The sequence below is a fragment of the Moschus berezovskii genome, chromosome 23, assembly GCF_049115385.1.
Source record: "Moschus berezovskii isolate FMDL1 chromosome 23, NW_MosBer_1.0, whole genome shotgun sequence".
NCBI lineage: Eukaryota > Metazoa > Chordata > Mammalia > Artiodactyla > Moschidae > Moschus > Moschus berezovskii.
Window position 1 is genome coordinate 21501356 of NC_142482.1, and position 11660 is coordinate 21513015.

An 11660-nucleotide genomic window follows, 5' to 3' on the forward strand; every position below is an offset into this window, starting at 1 on the left:
GCCATGAAATTAAAAGATACTTACTCCTTGGAAGGAAAGTTATGACCAATCTAGATAGCATATTAAAAAGCAGAGACATTACTTTGCCAACAAAGGTCCGTCTAGTCAAGGCTATGGTTTTTCCAGTGGTCATGTATGGATGTGAGAGTTGGACTGTGAAGAAAGCTGATCACCGAAGAATTGATGCTTTTGAACTGTGGTGCTGGAGAAGACTCTTGAGAGTTCCTTGGACTGCAAGGAGATCCAACCAGTCCATTCTAAAGGAGATCGATCCTGGGTGTTCATTGGAAGGACTGATGCTAAAGCTGAAACTCCAACACTTTGCCCACCTCATGCGAAGAGTTGACTCACTGGAAAAGAGTCTGATGCTGGGAGGGATTGGGGGCAGGAGGAGAAGGGGACAACAGAGGATGAGATGGCTGGATGGCATCATCGACTCGATGCACATGAGTTTGAGTGAACTCCGGGAGTTGGTGATGGACAGGGAGGCCCGGTGTGCTGTGATTCATGGGGTTGCAAAGAGTCGGACACAACTGAGCAACTGAACTGAACTGAGTGTCCAGAGCTGAAAAGCCTGTGGCTGTTTTGAAGAATCAAGTATTATATTAAATTTTGGTGAAAATTTCTAACTCTGTAGGTTTCTTTTCTGGAAAAAGAAAATAAAATCCTTAAAAAAAAATCCACCTGGGCTTCAGATTTGGCTCCACTGTCGAAAGCTGTGTGATTTTGTGCCAGTCACTTACCTTCTCTAAGTCTCAATTTCCTCATCTGTGGGAAAGGTTTTAAGACCCTCTTCTTTATGTGAAGATCAAATGAGATGATACCTATTAGACCTCCAGCTTAGAACTGGCACTCAGTTCCATTCTTACTATCAAGGAGGGGTCAGGACAGAAGAGGCTTCTGTAGGACCATCCAGGGAGTCAGAGCTGTGCCAACGACTCACCATCCTTAGGTTGAGGCTGTGGAATGGACTCTGGGAGCCTCAGACCCCAGCCCCTCCCGCTTTGATCTTCCACCCTCGCAGAGGGACCTAAGGCTTCTGAGTAGGGTGAGCTTGGGATGGAATGGGCCGGGTGGGAGTTGGGGCAGAGTTCAGTGGGAAACGGGGAAGTCAGGGTGTGTGCACTGACTTAGTCTTACCACCAGGTGGCGACAGGAGCCCACCCACTGCGAGAGGAACAGTCCGGCTGAAGGAGCCGACGACTGGGGATAACACAGATATTAGAGGACTTTTTTGAGTACTAGGTAAACGCTAAAGCCTTATTTTCTTTCATTTCCATTTACTTCATGCAGGAGTCCTGGGGTAGGCGCCGTTACCCTCCTTTACGGAATAAAACTGAGGTAGTGCTGGTGATTGGCAAGCGGGAAATTAACTGAAATCAGTCAGACTCCAGGTTAGTCTCTTAATCACTGAAGTCATAGGTCACAGCTGCAAGGGTCTTTAGAAATTTTCAGGCCATGTGATTCCCAAACCTGTTTGATGATAAAAATCACCTGAGGCTCTTCAAAAAATTCCAAATTCCTGGGTCCCGGGACAGACATTGAATTAGAATTTCCCAGGAAAATGGGCTTGGGAATGTGTCTAGTTAACAGAAGTCCCTGTTTGGAAACGTGATCTGCTCTTAGAGAGGGAGAGTGTCCTGCCCAAGGTCAGACAGCCAATCCCCTCCAACCTCCTCATACCCTCTGATTTAGAAGCCAGGCCACACCCATCCCCTCCAAAGATGAAACAGTATAGCACATGACCTAGCAATTCCTCTTCTGGGTATATGCCCAAAAGAGTTAGAAGCAGGATCCTGAAGAGGAATTTGAACACCCATGTTCATGGCAGCATTATTCTTAACTGCTGAAAGGTGGTCACCGCCCAAGTGTCCTTCAACAGGTGAATGAATAAGCAAATGTGGTGCATGCTCAGTTGTGTCCAACTCTTCGTGATTCCGTGGGCTGTAGCTCTCTGGTCTCCTCTGTCCATGGACCTTTCCAGGAAAGAATGCTGGAGTGGGTTGCCATTTCCTTTTCCAGAAGCAAATGTGGTATAAACATACAATTAAGTATTATTCAATCTTAAAAAGAAAGGGAATTTCGACATATGCTGCAACATGGATAAACTTGAACACATTAGGCTCAGTGAAAGAAGTCCATCCACAAAAAGACATCCAGTAGTCCTCTTTGGTTTTTTTTTTTATTGGAGGCTAATTATTTTACAATATTATATTAGTTGGTTTTGCCATACATACATTGACATGAATCCACCCCGGGTGTACATGAGTTCCCCCTCCTGAACCTCCCTCCCACCTCCCTCCTCCCTTTATCCTCCCTCTGGGTCATCCCCGCACACCAGCCCCAAGCATCCTGTAACATGCATCGACCCTGAACTGGCGATTCGTTTCACATATGATAATATACATGTTTCAATGCCATTCTCCCAAATCATCCTACCCTCACCCTCTCCCACAGAGTCCCTAAGACTGTCCTATACATCTGTGTCTCTTTTGCTGAGTAGTCCTCTTTGGATGTGAAAATTGGACTATAAAGAAAGCTGAGCACTGAAGAATTGATGCTTTTGAACTCTGGTGTTGGAGAAGACTCTTGGGAGTCCCTTGGACTGCAAGGAGATCCAACCAGTCCATTCTAAAGGAGCTCGATCCTGGGTGTTCATTGGAAGGACTGATGCTGAAGCTGAAACTCCAACACTTTGGCCACCTCATGCGAAGAGTTGACTCACTGGAAAAGACTCTGATGCTGGGAAGGATTGGGGGTGGGAGGAAAAGGGGACAACAGAAGATGAGATGGCTGGATGGCATCACCGACTCAATGGACATGAGTTTGAGTGAACTCCGGGAGTTGGTGATGGACAGGGAGGTCTGGCGTGCTGTGATTCATGGGGTCGCAAAGAGTCGGTCATGACTGAGCAACTGAACTGAACTGAACTGAGGTCATTCTCCTTAGTTTTTTTTTTTAATCGGAGTATAGTTGATTTATAATGTGTCAGTTTCAGGTGTAGAGCAAAGTGAATGAGGCATACACACAGCGGGGGTCTCTCTTGTCGAGCGCAGGCTCTCTGTGCCAGGCTTTAGTAGTTGTGGCTTGAAGGCTCTAGAGCATGGGCTTCAGTAGTTGTGGTGCATGGACTTAGTTGCTCCCCAGCAAGTGGAATCTCCCCAGAGCAGGGATTGAACCCACGTTCCCTGCCTTGGCAGGCAGATTCTTAACCACTAGACCACCAGGGAAGCCCCATATCCATTGTTTTTTAGATTCTGTTCCCATATAGGCCATTTTAGACTATTGAGGAGAGTTCCCTGTGCCGTATTAGTTTTCTATTTCATATGTAGTAGGTCACTCTCCTTGTGATGGGATAAAAATGGTCAGTGAGAAGCTGGGCACAGAGATGTTCTCATTCCCTTCCCCACCCCCTGCACCGAAAGAGTCCTGTAATTATGGGTCCAGTTTCTCCTCCCTGCCTTCCCTTCCTGAAGAAGAGTGATTCTTCCCCGTGGGAAAGTAGCTGCTGAGTTGAGCTAGATGTGGAGGAGGAGTGTTTTTGATTTTCTTTTTTTCTTTTTTTGTTTTGGTGGCAGATGGAGATTGAGTAGCTTCAGGGCACGAAGAAAGAGAAGAGAGGAAAGGGGTGTTTAATGAGTGTGGCTTTGAACTATGTACTTGACTCCCTGTAAATCCTCCCAGAGGTGTGACCAAAGAATGAAATTGCTTGTTAATTACTCTGGCTGTTGGGTTGTGTTTCTGGTGCTAGCTATACTGTTCTGAGACTGGATCATGTGTGTCCACATTTTATTAGGGTTCCACCCTTACTAATGAAGACTTGGGCACGAGCACTTCAGCCTCCGGCACCCTGGGGACTTGGCTCCTTGACAGCCCTGCCACCCACCCCCAAGACCACACCCCAGTCCCTGTCATCACCCGAAACTGCTCCACCTCTGAAATTGCACTTCAGACGTCCCAGTCTCTAGCGACAGTCTCCTCCCCCCACCCCTGCCCACTTTCCTCCCCCACACCTCTCCTCTGACCCCATTGGGGCTTCCAGCCCATTGACCCCTGTTGGTCTTCTTTTTTTCTGTTGGTAATGACACTCACTTATTCCTTGGAAGAAACTTGATTTTTTTTCTCCCATATGGATATGATTCAAATGAGGCTGACTCTACTCTCACATCTGGGCAATCGTATTTCAGACCCTTGGCCACAGCATTGGATCAGGGGTGACCCTGGGAGAGCCAGCCCAAGGGGACACTTATTTTCTGCTCCTGTGGCTCACCTGGTAGGACTTAACCAGGGCTGTCCTGGGGTCAAGAGCCTGCAGGATAACGAGAAAAGCTGAGCAAAGAGGGGAGGTTCCTAATAGTCTTGTTGGAGTATCTGGAACTAGCCATTCCTGAAACTACTCTGGACTTTTCAGCTATGTGAGTCAATGTCTGAGATCCATGAGTCAGGATTGGACTCTATCACCTGAAACAGACGTGGCTATTACAGTGCTGCTCCACTGAGGCTCTAGAGGAGGGGTACCTAGATGTGGTTGCTCATCAGAATCACATGGGTACCGGGGTACTTTTCTGGCAGTCCAGTGATCAAGACTCTGCTTCCACTGCAGGGGTCGTGGGTTTCACCCCTAGTCAGGGAACTGAGACCCTGCATGTCAGCGCGGTGCAGCCAAAGAACAGAACAAAAGAATCACATGGGAAGATTTTTTTTATTAAAATCTTTATAGATACAGAAAAAAGCATAAAACATAAATATACAAGTGAATGTATTATTACAAGGCCGACTCCCATGTAAGCTCGTTAAGGTCTAGAAAGACAGCAGTGGGGACTTCCCTGATGGTCCGGTGGCTAAGAGGCTGTGCTTCCAGTGCAGGGGGGTGCAGGTTCAATCCCTGATCAGGGAACTGAGACAGCAAGGCCCCAAAACAAAGCAAAACACTGTCAGACTCAAAGCCTCAGCCCCTCCTGCCCTTTATGGGACCACTACCCTGATCGGGTCCTCGCTTCCTTCCATCTTTTTCAGCCTGAGGATGCCTTCCTAAACACCATGAGGGTAGTTCTGCCTGTTTTAAAGTGTTGTACAAGTGGAATTACTTATTAATCTTAATGAAACCAAATTTGTCAGGCTTTTCATTTAAGGATGGTGCTTTCGTTTCTGGAAAAATAATCTGTGACTACCCTGAGGCTTTCAGCCTCGAACTTTTCTCTCACCTTCGATCAGCTCTTGTAATCTTTAATCTGTAATCTTGTATTAATCTTGTAATCTGCCCTTCATATGATGACAGTTCTCCTGAGATTATTTGTTTATGGTGTGTGGTAAGGATCAAGTGTCACTTTTTCCCCATGTGAACACTCAATCCATTTATTGAGAAAGCTCATCTTTCCCTGCGCTCTTATTGCCACACGAATCGTGACTCCTGATCCTGTCCTTCTCTGAGTCAGTCTCTCGTCTTCATCAGAAGACTGTGCTGGCACAAGTATCACCCTCTCCTAATCACTGTACTTTATCAAGTTTTGCTATTCAGTTGAGTAATACTCCCAAGTTGGGTTCTTTTGTTTTTTTGTTTACATACATATTTCATTTGCATACATATTTTAGAATCTGTCACATTCTACCAAAAAAATAACCCATGAAGATTTTGATTTGATTGCATGGCATTGATATCTTCTAATCCTTTTTAAAAAAATGTACACATATTAAGAGAAGATTTAAGATGGGGGAGACCTAACAAAATTTGGTGTTTTTTTCCAGCTTTATTGAGATATAATTGACATTCAACACTGTGTATGTCAAAGGTATACAATGTGATGATTTGATACATTTATAAATTGCAAAATGATTGTTATCATAGCATCAGCTAACATTCCATCCTGTCTCATAATTACCATTTCTCTTGTGTGGTAAGGACATTTAAGATCTACTCTCTTAGCAATTTCAAGTATGTAATAGAGTATTATTAGCTGTAATCACCGTGCTGTATTTTATACCCCCAGAACTTATTAATCTTATAACTGGAAGTTTGTATCCTGGAAGTTTGCCTTCCAGTCTTTGAATGTGGTATGCATGTGTGTGTACATGTGTACTCGTGTATACATACACTTATTCAGTTAATTAAAAATTTTTCTCATTGAATTTATTCATTGATAATTGTTTTGGGCTTCCCTGATGGCTCAGTAGTAAAGAAGCCCCCTGCCAATGCAGGAGATGGGGTTCAATCCCTGGATTGGGAAGATCCCCTGGAGAAGGAAAAGGCAACCCACTCCAGTATTCTTGCCTGGGAAATCCCATGGACAGAGGAGCCTGGCAGGCTGCAGTCCACGGGGTCGCAAAAGAGTCGGACACAACTTAGTGACTAAAACAGCAATAACAACAGATAATGGCTATATTTTTTTTAGTGCTTTTAAAAATTATTTATCTATTTTTGGCTGCACTGGGGTCTTAGGTGCTGTGCATGGATTTTTTCTAGTTGCGGGGAGCAGGGGCATCTTACTGCGGTGGCTTCCCTTGTGGAGCACAGGCACTTGGGCTTCGTTGCCCCAAGGCATGTAGAGTCTTCCCGGAGCAGGGATTGAACACGTGTTCCCTGCATTGGCAGGCAGATTCTTTACCACTGGATTACCAGGGAAGTCCTTAGTGCTGTTTTTAAAAAACATCTGCTTACTTGGCTGCGTTGGGTCTTAGCTGCAGCATGTGGGGTCTTTGTTGCATCATCTTTCATTGCAACACACGGACCGTCTAGTCGTGGCACACAGGCTTAGTTGTTTTGTGGCATGTGGGATCTTAATTCCCTGACCAGGGGTCGAACTCACGTCCCTTGCATTGCAAGGTGGATTCTTAACCATTGGACAACAAAAGAAGTTCCTTTTAGCTCCTACAATGCGGGATATCTGGGTTCAATCCCTGGGTCGGAAAGATCCCCTGGAGAAGGAAATGGCAACCCATTCCAGTATTCTTGCCTGGAAAATCCCATGGACTGAGGAGCCTGGTAGGCTACAGTCCATGGGGTTGCAAAGAGTCGGACACGACTGAGCGACTTCACTTCACTTTAGCTGCTTAAGTGTCTTATTTAAAATCCAGATCCTGTGGCTCAGCCTCTGAAGAATCTTTGAGTGAGTAGTTCTGGGTGAGTGAGCCTATGTGCACAGTAAATCATCAGAATTTCTTTTTTTTAATTTGGCTATGGTGAGAGGTGGTGGTTCTAATTTTCTCCCTGGTGGGATCCCAGTGAGTCAGCAACACTTATTAAAGTACATTCTTCCCTTACCAAATTGAAATCCTGCGTTGTCACATTTTAAATCAAATCTATTTTGGTATCTGTTCATGTGCTCTTCTGTTTCACTGAATTTTTCATCATGGTCTTGACCAGTCTTGGAAAAGTCTTGATAGGAATCAGAGTTCTAGAAAAGCCCACCTTCGCCATGTCCTTAGCTGGACTTGAGGATAGTGAGCATCCCATATTACTGGATGCACCTGGCAAGACATATACAATCCCGGCGAAGGCAGGACTGTTTCTGCACAGCGTGGTTATACATGCGTCTCTGCATGACTTTCTCCCTGACAGCCTTGCCAGCTGCTCTGTCCCACCATGGCTCTGCCGCAGACTAATCTCATTACGCCCTTCATCCTTGTTTATGGTCTCTGCTCAGCCTCCTCCCTGTATCTAATCCTCGTCTGGCTGAGCTTTCCCTTCTCTCATCCTGTCTCCTGCTCCTTTACTAAAAACCCTTCACGAGCCTGTCCAAATTCAGACATGGGAAGCACCCTGGGATTTGTCTTCTGTGGACAGTTCCTTCATCTCCTAGCTCTTCTAGAAAACCGAGTCTCCCTGGGGACACGGCTTTCCCTGCCATTAGCTCAAATGGTGACTATCTTCTCTCTCTTGCTCCTCTTGCCATGGGGCCAAGAAGAGGTGGGGTCGGCGATCGACTCGTTCCACTTCCAGAATGTGACCCTTCCTTCTTCCCCCTCCGCCCCAAACTCTCAGCTTTAAATCTTGTGCTATTTAACCAAACTGTTATTGCAGAGCTACAGGCCCTTGGTCACTCCTGATGCCTTGAAGGGTTTAGCACCTAATTCACTGTGCCTTCTCTCAAATACCACTCCAGTCATAATTTTTTTGACGTATAATTGACCTACAACACTGTGTGAGTTCCTGTATGAGTACAACTTAGTGACTCAGTACTCCTGTGCATGACACAGGGCTCACCACAATATGTTTCCATCTGTCACCTATACAAAGCTATTACCTAATTATTGACTCTATTCCCCACGTGGTACGTTTCATCCCCGTGGCTCGTTTATTTTGAAACCGGAAGTGTCTGCGTATTCATTTCCTTCTCCCATTTCACTCACTCCTCTCCGCTCACCCCTTTGGCGACCATCTGTTCTCTGTATCTCGGACTCTGTCTCTGTTTCTTTGTTTGTTCATTTATTTTTTAGATTCCACGTGTGAGTAAAATAATACAGTGTCTTTTTCTGTCTGACTTAGTTCACTTAGCACGATACCCTGCAGGTCTATCCATGTTGTTTCAAAAGGCAAGATTTCATGATTTTTTTGTGGTTGAATAATATTCTGTTGTGTAGTAGTAGTTGTGTTAATCAGTCGTGTCTGACTCTGTGTGACCCCATGGACTGTAGCCCACCAGGCTCCTCTGTCCATGGAATTCTCTAGGCAAGAATACTGGAGTCGGTGTCCATTCCCTTCTCCAGGAGATCCTCCCAACCCAGGGATAGAACCTGGGTCTCCTGCATTGCAGACAGATTCTTTACCTTCTGAGCCACCAGGGAAGCCCATATACACACATACATATATACTACATCTTGTTTATCAACTCGTCTATCGCTGGGCTTCCCAGGTGGCACAGTTGGTAAAGAATCTGCCTATAATGCAGGAGACACAAGAGGTGCGGGTTTGATCCCTGGGTCTTGAAGATCTCCTGGAGAAGGGAATGGCAACTCACTCCAGTATGCTTGCCTGGATAAGCCCATGGACAGAGGAGCCTGGCAGGCGATGGTCCATGATGGGCACTTAGGTTTCTTTCATATCTTGACTTTTGTAAATAATGCTGTAACAAACATGGGATGCATGTATCTTATCCAATAGGTGGTTTTGTTTTCCTAGAGAAAACACCTAGAAGTGGAATTGCTGGACTGTATGATAGTTCTTTTGTTAATTTTTTTGAGGCCCCTTCATACTGTTTTCCATAGTGGTTGCACCAATTTACCTTCTCACCAACAGTACAGGAGGGTTCCCTTTTCTCCACATCCTCACTAACACTTGTTATGTTTTGTCTTTTTGATGATATCCGTTGCAACAGGTGATGTGTCATTGTGGTTTTGATTTGTATTTCCCCAACAATTAATGAAGTCCAATGGCTTTTCATATACCTGTTGGCCACCTGTACGTCCTCCTTGGGAAAATGCCTATTCAGCCCCTGCCCATTTATTTATTTGGCTGCACCAGGTTTTCAATCTTCTTGCGGCATATGGGGTCTTTAGTTGTGGCATGCGAACTCTTAGTTTCAGCATATGGGATCTATTTCCTGACCAGGGATAGAATCTGGGCCTCCTGCTTTGGAAGTGCAATTGTCTTAGCCACTGAACTACCAGGGAAGTCCCACCCCTGCCCATTTTTCAATGGACTGTTTGTTCCAGCCATAATTCTTTACATGTTCCGTGTTCACATAGGTGGTCCTTCTCATCCCCTGGTCCCTCAATCCCCTGACTCCTCTCTACCTGTGACCTTGCCTTCACCTGGCCTCAGCTCTCTGCCACAGGGTCACACTTGAAGCTCTACTATTACCAATGACAGGCCCCTCATTTGGGCTTGCTCTTTGCAGGCCCTGCCTGAGATCCAAGCTGTAGGCACCCTCTCTCCATTTAACTCCCCACCCTCCCTGATTCTTCATCTCAGTTGCTTTGGGCACCACCTCTGCCCGTTTTGTAGCTGGCAGTTTTCGTTATTTTCTGGTTTCCTCAGAGATGGTCTTTCTGTTCCTCAGTTCATCAATATGAGATCACACTGGGTTTGTGTGCCCCGGTTATCTGTTGCTGTATAACTTAGTGGTGTAAAACAATAGCTGGTTTATTTGGTCATGATTTTGTGGGTTGGCAGTTTAGTTGAGCTCAGCTGGGCTATTCTTCTGCTGGTCTCTCCTGGCGGCTGTCATCTGGTGACTCGGCTGGGGCTGGGTGAACGCCCCAAGACAGTCGACCTGTAGGTGCTGGCTGTCTGCGGGGCCATGTGGTCTCTCATTCTCCAGGAGGACCATCCTGGCTTATTCCCTGGCAGTCTCAGGGCAGTGAGAGAGTGGACAGTCAGGGGTAGTGCAAGCTGCAGAATTTCTGAGGACCTGATCTCAAAACACCCACAAAATCACCTTTGCCATATTCTGTTGGTCATAGCACATTACAAGCCCAGTTGGCATGTAACGGAGTGGAGATGTAGGTGTCCCCTTGACAGGAGTTGCAGTCAAGTCACACTTTGAAGGGATTTACACAGAGAGGGGAGGGACGGTAACCATTTCATTTTGCCATCTCTCCCAGTGTGTCAGCTGGTACAGCTGGGAGAGTACTGAGCAGTTGCTTGGTTGATTTTTTTTTTTTTTATGTAGACCATTTTTTAAAAGTCTTTATTGAATTTGTTATAATATTGCTTCCTTTTTTAGCTGCAAGGCATGTGAGATCTTAGCCCCCTGACCAGGGATTGAACCCACACCCCCTAATTTGGAAGATGACGTCTAAACCACTGGACCACCAGAAAAACCTCTGCTTGGTTGATTGACTAAAACTTGGACTCAGTGATTGACTCCGTTCAGTGAAGTTGAGGTGCTAGCACATCCCTGAAATTATGTAGAAAGAGTCCCAACGTGCAGGAGGGAAGAAATAAGCAGTGGATTTGTCATGTATGATGGGCACATCCCCGCCTCACTGTAGCCCCTGTGAAGTCGCAGAGGACACATCCCTCCGAGAGCACTAGGGATTCTGTGCCAGTGTCCTTGGCCAGCTCTGTGCTGGCTGCTTCCCATAGGCCAGGAATACCAGGGGGCCCTCCCCTGAGATGGGCTCCCATATTTCAGTGGGAAAGCCAGAGTCCTGGAGCAGGAGGGGCTACAGGGCAGCACTTAGTCACCAGAAACATCATGGACATTGGAGAATGGCAATCAGAATGTTTTGATCTGTGTGGATTTTGAGGGTGCCCAATTGACCATGGTGTCCCTAGAAATAAAATAGATGAACAACCTATAAAATATTTCTTAATCTACAAAGCCAGGAACCTTAGTTCCCACAGTAATGGTCACAGTCCCTACCCAGTCTGTGGACCTAAGGCAGTTCATAGCCTCAGAGCCCTTTGACTGAGTTGAGGCTGGGGTCCCTCTGAGATGGGATCTTGCAAGCTCCTGTAAGCATGCAATATAAATCTTCCAAGCTTTCCTCCAAGGACCCTGTAGCCATTTACTAGGGTAGCTGTGTCTTGGGTAAAGGGACATTCTCAGCCTCTTTGGAGATCACTAGATACTGGTTTTGAATTGTCATTAATTCCTGGCAACCAAAAAGGCCAGTAGGGCCTTATGGTGGTCAGATGATAAATGGGATTTTGGTTAAAGTCTAAATCACAATGAGCCAGGCAGAATCACAGACCCATCCTGTGACTGTTTTCCTAGTTC